This window comes from Culex quinquefasciatus, chromosome 1 (assembly GCF_015732765.1).
Source record: "Culex quinquefasciatus strain JHB chromosome 1, VPISU_Cqui_1.0_pri_paternal, whole genome shotgun sequence".
In the NCBI taxonomy this organism is placed as follows: domain Eukaryota; kingdom Metazoa; phylum Arthropoda; class Insecta; order Diptera; family Culicidae; genus Culex; species Culex quinquefasciatus.
This window is the reverse complement of record NC_051861.1, coordinates 106,518,647-106,533,876: the sequence shown is the minus strand read 5'-3', so window position 1 is coordinate 106,533,876 and position 15,230 is coordinate 106,518,647.

Genomic DNA, 15,230 nt, shown 5'->3' with positions numbered 1-15,230 from the left:
GTTGGTGCACCGGATGAAGCCCCTCATCTGAATCGATTCCCCAAGAGAGTGAGAGACGTACTATCATCATCAGTCGTTGGTGGAAGCAAGCAATTGGGGAAAAAATCCTCCCCATTTTCATCGCTTTTCCATCGCGTACACTTTCTGCCGCACCGTTTCCACAGTTCGTTTGATCGCATCATTTTCCCACCGAGCGAGGATTTTCTCTGGGGTGGCTGGCAAAACTAGCGCGGGTTTCTCCGTGGTGAGCTTCACCAGAGCAATCGATTCGTTTTTCTTAGATGAAAGAAGGTTCATTATTGGGATTTATTTGCGATCGTTGGCAATCGATTTCTAGTTTGGTAACAGAAAAAAAGCTATTTATATTATCAACTTATTGCATTTTACACGAAAACTATAAATCTGACATAAAATCCATCAATCAAGAACTGGATCTTAAAGTTAAGCTTAAATTGCTGATAAACTCAAACCCCGATGGTTTGACGTCAACTGTTGTCAAACGAACGGGGTCACTTTTTAGTTTGACACCCCTTTTACACGGAGTTCACACACACACTACCAAACGATTGTTGTGATAGTGTGCGTGAGCGCTGTGTAAAAAGTGACAGTTCGTCACTTTTTAGGTGGACTTTGAACAACCACCGGGGGTTGAGTGTATTATTGTCCACAACTACAAAGCTTGTTTTTTTTAGTACTATGACCTGTTGTCCGACCACAAATGGTTTAAAATGGATTTTTAAATCAATAAAAAATCAGTCCTTCTTGACAGAAAAGGTCCTACTTGACAGCTTTTATCAAGAGGACCATAGTACATTCATCGTAAAATGTTGACCTTTCAATATTTATTTGCATTTAATTTAAAAAGAATCAGAAATTGTGTTTTTAAGCATGTTTTTTACCGTTGTGCGTAAAAATTGACATAGGGCTTTAGAACTCTATTAACGGTCAATTTGAATAATCAGAAACTTACCACGGCAATATAATATTCACCACATCTCATTTATACGCCTTTGACAGTTCGTCGTGATTGTGCTAGCTTGTCACACGTCGATTCTGGACCAAATTGAGTTAAGGGCGCCACTTTGTCCTGCTTGGAATACCTCACCTTTTGACCTTGACAGATCCCCAAAATCACGTCAAACCAGCGCTATTCAACAAAAACTGTAAATAATGAAAGAATTTTCGATCTGATCGTGCTTTCTTGACACACCCTGCAATAGCTGCAAATCAATGTCAGCACTGTTTGTTCGGGTGTTTGATTGCATTTCCTTCAATTGCTCTCAGCTCTAAAATAAATCCGAAATTCAACAGCTTTTCTGCCTGAAAATAGCTCCAAAAGCTTCAAAATCAATATGTCCCTTGTTGAGTCCTCCCCCGTTGTCACACCCAAGTCAATCGAAAAGCGATCCCGATAATGCGCTTCCAAATCACATCTCCTCCATATTCATGAGCCCTGTCTGTGTGTGTGTGTGTCTGTAGCATTATGTGATAATGATTATGGCTTATCGAATCTCGACGGATTGTGCCGGCAGGGCGCATAAAACGAAAGCGAAAAGGAAGAAGAAAAATCAGGAGTACAACGACAAAAAGGACAAACAAGATCTGACGCCTCGCAACTAGGACCGCGCGTCACGACGCTCTAGAACGACGTCTTGTGCATGATTCCCCAGTGGGAATGGAGGACGATTCTGCTTCCAGAACAGCCGGGCCAACCGGAACACCTTGGAACTGGGAGTGCAGTAGTGCTAAGTTGTCACATTGACATTTTGACAATTTGAGCAAAAGAAACATGAATTAAACTTTTGGAATGCAATGTATGTGGCAATTGTGCCTTTCTTGATTTGTTTTAGTGTCTCTAGAAAATCAGGTTGACACTTGTCCTACAAATTTAGAAACATTGTCACACATAAGTGTGTACTTTTTGTATGATAAGTGGCAAGTACATCTCTTCAATTGTTTGTATGACATTTGGCAAACTGTGAATTCCTGGAGAATCTAATGGAAACCAAGAAATGCGCAATTTGCCACATGGCATACAACTATTCTGAAATTTGCAATATTGCCACTTATCATACAAAAAAAACAAGTTTCTGCAATTTATTTCAAAATTTCAGAAGAGTTAAGTCAAGAGAGCACAACGTTAAGGCCTACCGACTTATCCAACGATGCCGATGCGATGGTGTGGGAGCATTTCGGAATTAATTAGCCGTAAATAAATCCGATCCAAACACCAGCATCGATTCTCGGCCGTGGACAGATGTGGCAATTGATCTTTTTGGCTCGATTAACTGGACGGTATCGTGCCAGCACAGCGTATTTGTGTGTGGATTTATGGGGAATTATTTATGAGGGGTGGCAAGAAGAAGGTGCCATGAATATTGTGATTTAATTGACAAATTGAAGGTGCGAAATGATGGATGATTTTTCCACCCCCAAGCAAATTGTTTTGTGTGGTTCTGGCGAGCGCGTGATTTATTGGGGTCATTACAAGCAGATTTCTTTTGCTTCAAATTCTGGTAAATGTTATGGAATAAATCATGATTGGAAGCAAATTATCGAAAATTAAATTTGAATTACCTTTTCCCAGATTTAAATGGTTCATCATAAAAAACAATCTCTCAATCAAATAACCACCTCTAAATTTCCATGAAAAAAAAACCTTCTTCAAAAAGGATCCTTCATCACGAAGGAACCTTCCTGGGCGAGCACCGGAACCCCCCCTTAAATGAAAATGTTTTGACAGCGGAAATGAGTTTCTGTTCCTGTTTCATTGCTGTTTTATGGGCCCATCACCTGCTGAAAGCAACAGAGGAACTGTCGTCGTTGGGGCCACATCACATCAGGTAGCAGCAGTTATTATGGGTGAAAAAGATGGTTTTCAAAACGAGTTGGGAATTGGACGTCATGAAGTCCTTTGGTTTATACTCTGTCTTTATAAAAATAAATTTGTTTTGAAGAAATTACAACTGTTTTCAACTCCATCCTTTGCCGGCCGCTCCCATCTTCACCGCGCACCGAGGGTAAGAAAAAGGATTTGCGAGACGGGAAACGTTGATGCTTCACCTTTTTAAGGGGACAAGGGAAATTCTCCAAATGAGTTTCGCTTGGAGTTGAATGGTTTTTTGAAGGTAAAAAGTTTCGATATTTTGCATGAAATTCAAAAAAGTTCTCAGAAATGGTTCACTCAACGTGTTTACCGCTCAAGGCTTACTCCTAGAGTAGATTTAAAATGACAAACGAAGCTTATTAAAAATTCAATCTCCTTGATGAGCAGCACTTATCTTCCCCGAATGAGCCCAGCAAAGAACGATAAATTAAAATTTACGACAGATGAAGAGATTAAAACGTCAATTCCGTTGAACTTTATAAACGAATTTTTGTTCCTTTTGCAGCCCATCACCCCTACCCACGACCCAACTCGACCCAAACTGGCCTAATCAGTTTAGTCACGCTCTCTGCCTCAAGCACGAAACGGGCGACAACTCCGAGTCTCCCAAAAATGTTTAAGCCCACAGATACTTAGCTAATGAAGCGAAAATTTCTGAAATTCGCTCGCCAACCGTTTTGCCGGCGCTCTCAACCCAATAAATTACTCTGCCACGCGAGGAAAATCTCATTAATTACAACTTTGCTCGCGTCTTTTCCCGGTTCGTTTTTCAGCGATTTTTCCACATCGGGTGGTTGGAAAGAATTTTTGCCCTGTCTCGTGTGATTGTTCCAGTTTGGGGATCGATGCCACTTTGTACAGTTTTGCCACCACAGACAAACAGACGATGTGAAATGCGGAGGATCGACATGATCGAGACAAATGACTTGAGAAAAATGTAACCGATTTGAGAAAAAACTAAAGACCTACTCAATACAATACAAACGCGACGTGAACTAGGGTGTCCAATTTTACCGAGTTAATATACAGATTACTTTACTTTTACTTTTACTGCTCGTACAACCTCCGGGTCATGAGCTGTCTCCAGATGCGCTGCCACTGGACTCGGTCCTGGGCTGCTACTCTCCAATTCCGCTGCGGAACACCCACACTTTCCAGATCTTCCTCCACTTGGTTCAACCAACGTGCACGTTGCGCCCCCCTCCGCCGCGTTCCAGCCGGCTCCGAATTAAACACCAACTTCACCGGATTGATAGTCTGGTTCGGTTGGCGCGCATCCAGCGCGTCCGGCATTCTTGCGACGTGTCCGGCCCACCGGATTCGGCCAGCCTTGGCGACCTTCCGAATACTTGGCTTGCCGTAGAGTTGCGCCAGCTCGTGGTTCATCCTTCTCCTCCATACAGTGTTCTCACGCACGCCGCCAAAGATCGTCCTAAGCACTCGTCGCTCAAAACTTCAAGCGCTTGCAGGTCCTCCTCGAGCATCGTCCACGTCTCGTGCCCGTAGAGGACGACGGGTCTTATCAGCGTTTCGTACATGGTACACTTTGTACGCCGGGAAAGGTGACCAGACCGTAAGGTCTTGTGGAGTCCGTAGTAGGCACGACTACCGGTGATGATGCGCCTCCGAATTTCTCTGCTGCAGTTGTTGTCCGACGTAACCAACGATCCGAGGTACACAAACTCCTCCACAACCTCGAACTCGTCGCCGTCGATCGTCACGCTCGGTCCTATGCGAGTCCTAAGGGACTCGGTTCCTCCTGCCAGCAGATACTTCGTCTTCGCAACATTCACCTTCAATCCAACCTTATCCGCTTCCCGCTTCAATTCGGTGTACCGCCTGGCCACCTCCTCGAACGTTCTGCCGACAATGTCCATGTCGTCGGCATAGCAGATGAACTGGCTGGATCGGTTGATAATCCACTATGGGGTATTTCCATATAAGCGAGCGGCCAAAAATATTTTTTTTGCTTTTTTGTGACTTTTTTTGTGTTGTTTGTACTTGGTATAATGAAAACAAATGAATTTTGATATTTTTCCAAAAAAAAGTTTAATTTTCGTTTTTTTCATATATTTGAGGCCACATGCATTAAAGTGGTGAATTTTAATATTCTTGCTCTGTCTATTTGATGCACGGAATGGCGGTTTATGCTATGTTAAAGTTTCTGATTTAAGTTCAATCTCCCTCCTCTTTTTCTTGAGTTTAAATCCACCTCTCTTTGAAGACCCCCATCCCCTCCAATTAAAATTTGATTTTTGCGGTGTTTTAGAATTTTAGACGGTTCATTTTATGGAACATTGTATGGATTCTCGTCCACGTTTTTGGTTGATCCACTTGCAAAATTTACGTTTTCCACGATAAATTCTTCTAAATCAAAATCACTATGTAACCGATTGTCGTTAGATTACTTAAAATATGAACTTCTTCTATGGGCTTTTGTATACCTCGTTTTGAAGCTACAGAACAGCATGCGTAGTTTTTCCTCTGTGGCAGGGATGCCAGATACACAGATTTTTCTGTGTTTCACAGACATTTGAGCTCGTGTCAGACATTTTTTGAGGTACACAGACTTTTTAAAAACTTCATTAAATTGTTATTTTGTTAAAATATCAATCGAAACTTATTTCGTTAGTCTTCAAATGCTTAAAAACACAATTTTTGATAGATTTCTATGACTGTAAATTGATTTATTTGAATTTTAGACAAAGACACAGACATACACAGACTTTTTCACAGACATTTTAAAAAATCATCTGGCATCCCTGCTCTGTGGGTTTTTCCTGAGATGATCATGTGATGGTTCTGCAATGTTGTAATTCTTACAAATATACTCGAAAGCAGTTCTAACGTTTTCAGAATAGTGCTTCGTTATATCGTACAGGGACACTGCGGTATTATTATCCATACTTTCAAAAGAACACAACAACGAACTGATATGAATATTCGACGAATCGTTTCTGTAAAATACTTAGAATGGGAATTTCTAATTTTATTAAACGTACCTAAGTACCAACAAAGTCATGAATATCAAATATCAAACATACATAGCAGGTACGTAATTTCTGCCTCCGCAGGTAAATAATGTGATTTTAACCAAGCGTATACGCGAAATCATTAATTTTCTTGCATGAATCAAAATGTTCAAAATGGCATAACTCAAAAAGTGCACATAAGTGCACTTTGAAATTTGGAGACAAGTTAGGACATGGTTCAAATTTTAAGCTGCAAAATTTTCATATCGCACAAATGCACACAAAAAAAGTACTCCATTAACAAAGTTGAAAAAAACTAAATTTTGAATAAAAATCCATCTTTTTTGATTTTTATTATTTTTTTTAGCCCATAAAAGTGTGTTTTGTAAAATGTTATTGAAAAGTTGAATCAATTACCTTTCTGAATATTTATAATGATGCAGGAAAAAATACATAAACAGCTACACAGTACAACTATGAAAAATAATCATTTTTTTGTCAAAAAAACATGTTTTTTCTTACCATTTTCGCCTTTGAAGTTCTACAATTCAGTGAATATTGAACCTACAACTTTCAAACTCCGGATTTTTCTTAGTTAGAATGTTTATTTTCGAAAAAAAATACCAAAAAAATAATTAGAGTATGTCGGTTTTTCGATTTATGGCCGCCTGAAACCCCATAGTGCACTACCGCGATGCGAAAGAACGAAGACGACGACGACGACGACGAGTTGCTTGTTGCCGGGGAGCACTTTATTGTTCACTTGTTTGGCCAGATCTGAACCGCAAGATCGACCAATTTTTTCGTGCGAAATATTGGCGATTTCGCGATCGCTGGACGCGGATTTTGTTTTACACCGCTTCACTACAGGTTCCAACACCTGCTGACGGGAACTTCACGTCGCGGTAAACCGGATAACCACGGATTCGCGAGTAAATTCGACGGACCGGCCGAAGTACAACACCGCGTTATTACGCACGCACACGGATATACATAAAACTTATTTTCGTAAAATCGCGTTAACTCGTGATGTTTATAAGCAAACCCCTTATATTTATATATCAAAATTGTTGTGATTGTCTGCTTTACAACTCTGTAGAACATTGTTACACTCTAAAAAAATAACCCTGCAAAGTAAGAAAAAACACGATATTTTAAAATGAAAAATTTAGTTCTAAATGAAAAAAATACCCTTCCGGCTCAATGTAGATTTGAAAAGTACATGAAATTTCCCTTAAAATGAAATGTTCCAAAAAATGTTACAGTCAATTAACGGAAAATGGGAGAATTCTTTAAAAAAATAGTGTTTTTTTCGATGAAAAATACGTTTTTCGGAATTCTGAGTACGCCATTAAATCGGGCGTCTAATTTTACATAAAAATCCGTTTGGCATCAAATTTCTATCTCATCACCGTTTCAGACTGCCAATTCTTGAAAAACACCACTTTTTTCACATGTTCAAAAATTGAAGGGGTCGTACCGCCCCTTCGTCACGAGATATCCAAAAATTGACCTCGGGTTCGTGATTAGGGACAAAAGTTACCCCTTAGGACAAAATTTCACGCAAATCGAAGAGGGGTCGGGGCAACTGCTGTGTGAGTTGGCGGATAATTACCCAAATGACATATAGTCAAAGTTAAATTTCATATGAGTTTAATATTGGAATTTTGAAAAAAAAAACATTTCAAGAATCTTTTACATAATAACATGTCTGTCGATGGCGTTCCGCTGCTGCTGTTTGGTTCACAAAGGTTTCCGCGTCAGCTTTGCTTTGCGTCCTAGACTCATCAGCACCACCGCGGTGCACCGTACCCACCAAAGTGTTTGTTTACATTTGGAACTTAGGCGTACTCGGTTACACGAGAACGTCAAAATGAAAGAAATTATACAGTCGTATTAAGAGTTAAGACTTTGAAATCAGTTAGTAAAGAGATTTGAAAAAAAATTACCAATCAAAGTTTTCATTTTGAACACAAGAAAAAAACTTTCCCTCGAGCAAATTTTAGCAACTTTTTAAATCAAAAATAAGTTACTTTTGTCATAACAGAACAATTCCAGCCCAAAACAGGAACTTTTTTGGTACTTTTTTGTCGACCTTCTCCGATTTCAATGAAACTTTGTAGACATGTTATCCTACGCTTATATAAGCCATTTTTGTGTATATGAAGCCAGTTACACTCGATAATGACATTTGAGAAGGGCGTAAGTGTTTTCAATATTTTTGTATTTCGTAATTTAAATATTGCTGTATCTCAAAGCCGTTGCATCGTATCAAAAAGTGGTCAAAGACAAACTTATAGGAAATTTGACGGGCTTTCCGAAAAAAATACACTGAAAGAAAAAAACACTCCACTTTTATGGGATTTTTCGATTTTAAAGTTTAAAAGTCAAATTTGTGGGTGAGCCCACGATTTTTTTTCGTTCAAAATTTTTGTGAAAATGTTACAAAAAGACTCACGAAAAATGCAGGATGGAGCAACGCACCTAAAAAATAAAAAAAATCATTTACTGAAACTGTTTTTTTTTTTTCAAAAGTGCTCTAAACATCAAAATTTTCAAAATCCGAACACGAGAGTCGATTTTCTAGACAATTTTACATAAAAGTCTCCATATTGACCATTGTCCTAAGTCCAATCCTTGTGAAGTTACAGTGATTTTAAAAATAAATTTTTTGAAAAAATAGGTTTTTTGATGGTTTTTCGCAATTTCTATATGACAGACTTGATTTTTCAGTCTCGAAAATATTTTTATCGGAAAGCTCGTCTAATTTCCCATAAGTTTGCCTTTGACCACATTTCAATTGGATGTATGGGCTTGTTGATATAAGCTAATTTACTAACCAGGTTACTATACTACACTGAAAAAAAAATATGTTTTCAGTTATGAGCAATGTAATAAACTTATATCTGCAAGCCCATACATCCAATTGAAATGTGGTCAAAGGCAAACTTATGGGAAATTAGACGAGCTTTCCGATAAAAATATTTTCGAGACTGAAAAATCAAGTCTGTCATATAGAAATTGCGAATAACCTTTAAAAAAACCTATTTTTTCAAAAAAATTATTTTTAAAATCACTGTAACTTCAAAAAAGATCACGTTCATCGACTGAAAACAAATTAAATTTACATAAAAAATCTTTGTGGATAATGTTTGTTATTGTGGATTTAGCTGGTAGCTGGATTTTCTGGCAACTTCTCACGGTCATTGGAAACGGGCGTGGATAGATCTAAGAGTTCCCAATTGGAGTGAAAAAGTTCAATTTATAGAAAAAGTTTGGATTAAAATTTTTAGTTTTAATCACTTCTCCGACATAAGGAATAATTGTTTGAACATGCTCGCAATATTGTTATTCAGTCGGATAAATATTACTTTCCTTGAAAACAAATTCTAATTCTGGCTCGATGCCGCCATCATGCGACATCGTGCTCCGTTTGTTTGTCAACAAAGCTGCAGCTGGATGGTGAGACGAATTGAGGGGCGGAGAGGTTTTGACACTTTTTTTTCCAGCATCTGGCCCGCCGCCTATTTCGTCGGTCGTTGAGCCGACGGTCGTTTCCAACGACCGAGTCCAGCAAGGTACTGATCGTACAATATTTGATTTTGTGAATTTCACAGAATTTCATGCTGTCCATGAAATCGGGAGAATTCACTACTTTCTTTTTTTTTAGTATGTTTGGGCACATTTAAAGAGTTGGGTGGTGACGCGCGGTCAATTATGTGGCATTGTGTGTGAAAAGAAGAGAATTTTATTTCGTGTTTCATCCTGGTTGGCTTGCCCACAAGCAGAAAAAAAATCAGTTCAATTTGTTGGATGGTGACGCGCGGTCAATTATGTGGCATTGTGTGTGAAAAGAAAAGAATTTTATTTCGTGTTTCATCCTGGTTGGCTTGCCCACAAGCAGAAGAAAATCAGTTCAATTTGTTGGGTGGTGACGCGCGGTCAATTATGTAGCATTGTGTGTGAAAAGAAAAGAATTTTATTTCGTGTTTCATCCTGATTGGCTTGCTCAAGTCCTTCCTACATCATCGTTGATCGGGAGGCACGACGTCGTGTGAATTGTTGCATTAAAATAAGTTTAAGTATTACTGTAAATGAATGTAAAAAAGACCTTCCTATATCATCAATGTCGTCTGGGTAATCGTGATGAAAAATTACATTTATTCAGTATTTAAATACCTGTGCGCGAGTGTTTTGGTGTGCTAATTAGAAAGACCTTCCCATAGCATCGTTGCTCGGAAGGCTCGCCGACGGGTCTGTTATGAAAGTCCTCCCCATAGCATCGTAGCTCGGGAGGCATCGAAAAGCCAATACCTTATCCTACTAACCCAAAAAAATAATAATCACGTGATGCTTGAAGGAGATGCTGTGGATTCAACGGTCTCAAGCGGTATCAACAAGTATATAGCGAAAAACTATGTGCTTGATGAGTCTGCAACTTCAACTATCGGACTAACATTCCTCCCTTTCGTTGAACTGCAGGCTTCTTGGGAGGGCGCCGGTATTGACTAATAAAGTCGGGGTCTTCAGGGGTTAAACAGTGAACGGATGGTTGGCTCCCACTGATCATTTTTGATTCATTGTTTAACTTCAGCTGATCTGTCAATAACGGAGTAGCAGCACATTGGCAGTCAACCATGCTCATGCTCATGCTCATGCTTTAGTATGTTTGGGCACATTTAAAAATATTATGAATTTTTGCCGCAAAAAAATCTCGCAAAACAAAATTTTCGGCAATATCTTTTTAGATATTTTGGAAACTTATGATTGCAAAACAACTGGACAGTTGTCGGTTGTATAATTCATTTTTGTACACTTTTTTCGTTGAAATGTTGAAACCGTGGCTTTACAATTAATTTTTTTAACTATTTTGTTTTTTTGCTACTGTTTTGTTAATTTAAATCATAGGGAAAATATAATGTTTTGCTTAAATTTGTAATTTTCATTGAAAAAAGTTATTCAATTGATTAGAGATTTTTAGAGCAAATGCTAGAGAATCTGGAGCTTATTACGTTTATTTTTGTGTTCTATTCTTACCGGAAGCGGGAAATCAATCCCAGTGTTCACTTTATCATAACAAAAACATCGAAATACACAATTTCTCTGAATACCCAACAAAAGGGCCATACAACGGTTGCGCAAAACTTTTGCAATTAAAATTAAGTTCTGCGAAAATTGCATCCAGAAACAGCAGCAGCACAACACGCGTCGGTTACGGGAACCATAAATAACATTGTTCTGTGTTCAGCACTCTCGCAAACTCGATACTCGAAGTCTGGCAGGGGAAAAAAAGGGTTTTCCAAATAAGTGTGCGGCAAGCAATCGAAATTAATCATGTCCGGTTCCGGGAAAGTGCACTCTGCACTTTACGGCGGGAAAAGTTTGCCACAATGGACCCTCATTTACACGACTCGTGGTTTTTGGGGAAATAACTTTGGCTCCTTTTTCCAGTTGTTGATGGAGCTAATTTCAATTTCAGCTTGATGAAAAAATACGAGAGATTCCATCGGTCATTTAATTTTTTTTTTTCGCTGCTCAAATACAATTAGGGACCTTTTTCATTAGTGCAGAAAAGGATCAAGATTAATTAAAAAAATCATCGTTGGGAAACTTGACAAAACTTTTGCAAACTTTTTCTCTTTTTCGACCCCAGGCTTCTCTAGTGATACAGAAACTTGTGTTACAATATGCTCCCTTCAAAGTCTTCCTTTCCCCCCTTCCCCCGAACCGAAATCCATCCAACCGGGAATTATTTCCAGGGGCTATTTTTTTTTCTCTTTTGGGTGGTCAGAGGAAAACTTTTGGGTATCTTTTCCATCTTTTTGCAGGACTTTTTTTTCGGCCGTTGATAGCACACGCAAAACTTTTTCCACTCCGTTCGACCACCACCGAAAGTAGCGAGAAAAATGAGCTGCTAATTAATTAATCCACCGGCGCTTAATTACCGTCAATCGCTTGTCTTTGCCCTCTCATGAGGAAAAATGGCAGCTAAGTAGAACTTAATGTGCGTGTGGGTGGAAATTTCTTTATCGAAAGTGAAACAGCGGCGATGAGCTGGCTTTGGCACCTCTTTATCTTGTGGACGTGAAGAAACAGCTTTACTGATTTAATTAGGCTAGCGGTGCTGATTTCATACAACTTAATTTGATTCTCTGTATGCAGCAAAAAATCCGAAAATAAAATCGCAAGCACATCACCTTTGTAAATAAAAATATACTTAATTTTACATGTACAATTATTGAAAACAAAAAGGTGCAGGTGGTTATGTTACACATGACCAGTATGACAAAGCACTTTGCAAGATGATTGTTGAAATTTTCGATTAGAATGTCCGGTCCAAATTTCCCCATGATTCCCTATAATTACACAAGACAACTCTTTTGTGAATAGTTTTAAGACATAATATCAACGTCCTATCGAACTAAGGGGACGGAAATTGCAAATGGAGCTGCAATAGAAATCAAGGTGAAATCTCGAAAGTTATCAAGATGCGGAAATCAAGATTATCAAGATGCGGAAATGTTTTTGCAAGGCTTTTGCTAGCAATTGGCGGCAGCAAAGTAAATTTCAACAGCAAACATTAAAACTGCCCTTTCAAGGTCTCTAATTGAATACGAAATAGTTATTCTACATTTTCAGAAACAGATTTTCGCCGTGGCACAATAAAAAGGCAATCGCAGTAATTTATTTATTACTTCCTGCCTAAAATGAGCGATTTATTTTAACTGCTTAAGTTCAGATAATGGTCAGATGCATGCCCAGTATCAAAAACCATAAAGATTGATACCCATATTGCCCTAACTCTTATGGTTCGGCAAATGTCCCCCACCGGAACATCCCCGGGGCCTCCAGATTGTGGTCACTACTGCTGAAATGTCAAATTTCATGTTCAGTATCAAAAACCATAAAGTTTGATACCCATATTGCCTCAACTCTTATGATTCGGCAAATGTCCCCCCACCGGAACATCCCCGAGGCCTCCGGATTGTGCCCACTCCTGCCGAAATTTTAAATTTCATGTCCAATATCAGAATTCATGATTTTTGATTCCCATATTGCCTCAACTCTTACGGTTCGGCAAATGTCCCCCATCGGAACATCCGCGGGACCTTCGACCATTCCGGATTGTGGCCACTACTGCCGAAATTTCAAATTTCATGTCCACCATCAAAAACCATAAAGTTTGATACCCATATTGCCTCAACTCTTATGATTCGGCAAATGTCCCCCCACCGGAACATCCCCGGGGCCTCCGGATTGTGCCCACTCCTGCCGAAATTTTAAATTTCATGTCCAATATCAGAATTCATGATTTTTGATTCCCATATTGCCATATTGGTTCGGCAAATGTCCCCCATCGGAACATCCGCGGGGCCTCCGGCCACTCCGGATTGTGGTCACAACTGCCGAAATGTTAAATTTCATGTCCAGTATCAAAAACCATAAACTTTATCGCAACCACAACCAACTTGACCCACAGGGAACTGTTTCTCGATCAACACGGAGACCCCTTCTTGATGCCGTTAACCGGAGCCTTCCGGGTGAAGATCAGCAGCTTGACCACATCGGTCCCTAACGTTCTTCCTTGATGGCCTGCAGCGACAATCCGTCCCGTTCCTGCGACGGCCCGAGCCATTTCGGCAACCTCTCCACGTCGTTGACCGGGGGAAATTTCTGCTGTCCCTTCTGATTCTGCAACTGCCACTCGATGTTGACTCCTCGGCTGTCAGAAAATTATGAGCTTGAGTGGAGATGATTTTAGATACATCAATCTCACGTCTCTCGGAGAGGATGATCGGGAAAGGTTTGTTCAACCAATCAGCGTGAAGGAAAAGGAGGGGAAGTCTGCGAAGAGGGGAAATCGCCACGTAACGATTTCGCTTCGCAAAAATTTGGCTTCCGATCTTTTTATTCATTCTCTTTACACATACTACACACCACCTAGAGCACCAAACAGTGCGTTGCAAGTGTATTTGTAGCAAGAAAGCGCCATCGACTGTGGATTTGCTCGTGTGTGTGTAGTAAACCACACTAAAATTGTGTTCGCGGAACCACACTAATATCGAAAATCGATTTTCCCCAAGATCGATCGGATGAGCAAACTCGTGAAGGGTAGTTGCACGGCAGAAACCAGGCGCACACAAATGAAGCTCCCCAGCCCGTTTGTGTGTATGCGTTGATAATTTGGTGCTCTTTCAAGCCCCAAACTTGCCACTCGATTTCCCCTCCGCACACACAAACACTCACTACCGTACCCAACCAGATTTTTAAAGAATACTCATTCGTGTGAATTGGCCCTGAAAAGGGTCATTTTAACGTCCTATGACGATGATAAAACCATGCGATGATGACACTCCAAGTTGCCGGCAATTTTCCCTCCCGCGCCTGCTCTGCCTCTCTTTCCAATTTTTCAATTCTCTCCTTCCTCTCGGTGGCTCTGCTGTGCTGCTGCTGCTTCTCGATCCTCCTCGTGCAAAGATTCGGACTCGTTTGAGCTTCAACCGGCGGCACGGCGCTCTTTTATAACCTCGCTTGGCTGTGACGGCTCGACGTTTTCGAAGCGTGGCCGAGAGCAAAATTTGCTAAGTGCTAGATACTTGAATCTGATTAATGTGTTCGGGAAAGGTTGCGCTCAACCAATCAGCGACCGGGATTTTCCCGGCCTGAATTTTTATTTTTCATCTTAACTTTTGAGTACTTTAACAAAGTTTTATCAACTTTATGAGGTAGTCAATTTGTACTTTAAGACATCCCCTTTCGTTTGGTAGGTAGAACATACAGATTGCTTGAATGGGGTGGAAGATATAAGCATTTAAAAGACTACACAATTTCGTTACACTTTCGCTTCGCGAAATTTTGGATTGACACCCGTAGACAGTGCCCTTAGGACAAAGTTCTTTGTCAAAAAAAACATTGCAATCGACGGGTTTCAAACCCAGCACCAACAGTAAGGACTGGCGCCTTAGCCCGCTCGGCCATCAGACCGATAACCTTGCGTAAAACTTGCTCAATTTTTTTTGCCCCCCTGATTTTTTGCCAATTTTGAAGGACATTTTTAATTTGTTAATTATTTTTTGTTTCATCGACGTTGAATGCTTGGTCAAAAAATCATAAAAAGCCTGTGATTTTCTCAAATGAATTTTGCAAGTTTTTTTTCCATAACTTTTCAATTAAAATTTTTAATTTGTGTCTTTTTTATGGGTGGGCAAAAACTTGAAATAAAATTCGTAATTGCAAAAAAACCAGCATTAATTTTGTTGGGCCCCCAAGCCTATACTAATCCGCATATCCAAAGTCTAAAACAAATCATACTTTCCCATAATTTCGCTGCCAGCCTAAAATGTGAAAAATTTAATGAAAAATAATTCGTA